Source organism: Seriola lalandi, unplaced genomic scaffold (genome assembly GCF_002814215.2).
Source record: "Seriola lalandi dorsalis isolate HSWRI2012SDOR001 ecotype SW California unplaced genomic scaffold, Sedor1 jcf7180002054933, whole genome shotgun sequence".
NCBI classification, from domain to species: Eukaryota; Metazoa; Chordata; class Actinopteri; order Carangiformes; family Carangidae; genus Seriola; species Seriola lalandi.
This window is the reverse complement of record NW_019525485.1, coordinates 3,989,084-3,991,004: the sequence shown is the minus strand read 5'-3', so window position 1 is coordinate 3,991,004 and position 1,921 is coordinate 3,989,084.

The window sequence follows — 1,921 nt, the reverse complement described above, 5'->3', positions numbered from 1 at the left end:
CTAACATGCGGCTAATGTAAAGCTAGCAGAGCTTGGAGAGTTGGTTATCTGGTTGCTAGGCACACGCAGGCACACAGGTCCAGAGCTGCCGTTGCCATGGCAATGTGAAAATCTGCCCAGAATTTGGCTTCTACATGGCTTCAAACAACTGCAAATTATGAGAAAACCGTTACTTCTTTTCATAAACCGAAAAGACCGTGCCAGACACTGAAGCCAGAAGTTTCTACAGTCTCTATTTTATTCAGATATTCCTTAAAATGAGTGAGCACGTTTTGATGTATATATTACCAGGGTTTTCTCAAAGCTGCGGGACGAGTTACGCGCCGAATTTTTTTTTTTTTTTTTTTTTTAAGTATATTTTTTGGGCTTTTATGCCTTTAATGGACAGCACAGTGGAGAGTGACAGGAAACGGGGAGGCAGAGAGAGGGGGAATGACATGCAGTGAAAGGCCGTCCGATGCGGGATTCGAACCGGGGCCAACTGCAGCGAGGACTGTAGCCTCTACACATGGGGCGCCTGCCCCGAGGCAGAGCCCCGAGGCACTCCTCTACAGCTAGAATAGCTGAGAGGAGTGCCTCGGAGCTGAGCACCCGTGGCACTAATGATACCCATCCCTACAGCTGGGTAATGTCTGACTTTGGGAGGATGAGCACATCACAGTTCAAATCCCTTCACTCTGAGTCTTATTTTGTGGTTATTATTAGTGCCACGGGTGCTCAGCTCCGAGGCACTCCTCTACAGCTAGAATAGCTGAGAGGAGTGCCTCGGGGCTCCGAGGCTATTATTATTATTATTATTATATTAGCATAACTATATCGTTATTATTTAATAATAAAAATATGATATATGTACATTTCATTATCATTATTATATATTATGATATAATGAACTAATTTGTAATGAATCTGTTCTTTGCCAATATAAAGTCTATAGAATATTTTTTGGGGAATGTGGGCATAATTGGGCTTTATAATTTTATAATTTTGATCAAAATTGGGCTTTATAATTTTGATCATAAACTGATTGTTGTCTTTTGTAGATGCATCACAAGGTAATTAATCATTATAAAGTTGATTTAATGTGCACCATAATATAAGTTAAGTTAAATTGTACTTGTTTAGGCATTAGGAAATGGCTCCAATAAGTGCTGCAGAGAGGCAACGTCGCTACAGGGCTAACCGTGATGCAGATCCTGACAGACGAGCGCAGTATCTCCAGAAAGAGAGGGAAAAATGGCAGAGAGATGGAGACACAGGGAAAAAGAAAAAAGTGAATGATCTCAGTGAGCGTGAGAGGCGAGTCCAGAGAAAGAAATGGAGAGAGAGGAAGAGGGAAGCAAAAGGCAGGAGAGAAACAGCTGTAGGACCTCCATCTCCACCTTTAACACCACCTATACCACCTGAGTTGCAACCTGTGGCAGGGTCCTCAAGGTTAGAAATGCAAAATCTTGCAATGCACAATATAGACATGACAAAACAGGACATGATTTGAGTTTTACTCCTATATCTCTTCTCTCTACCTCTACATCCCCTCTCACTCTACCCTTCTACACTCCTCTATATCCCCTCTATTAATACACCTGCCCCCTTGTGTCTCTTTACCTCCTCTCTTCCCCTCCTGTCTGTACCTCCTCTCATCTCTCCTTCTCGTGTATGTTCATCTCTCCCCTATATCTTCCCTCTATTCATCCCCTGCTAATTTTTATACCTCTACCACTCCATCTTTCCTCCCCGTGACACGAGCATGCTGTGGCTGTAGCAGATATTGAGCTGACTCACTTTCTCTTTGTTCTTCTTAAACAATGTGTTTTGTCTGGAACCTAGGGTCAATTCTTACAAACTTTAACTTCAAACTAAGTTTGTGTGTTAACTGTCTGATTTTTGTGTTTAGGCAAAAACAACATGGTCAGCGCCTTAGAAA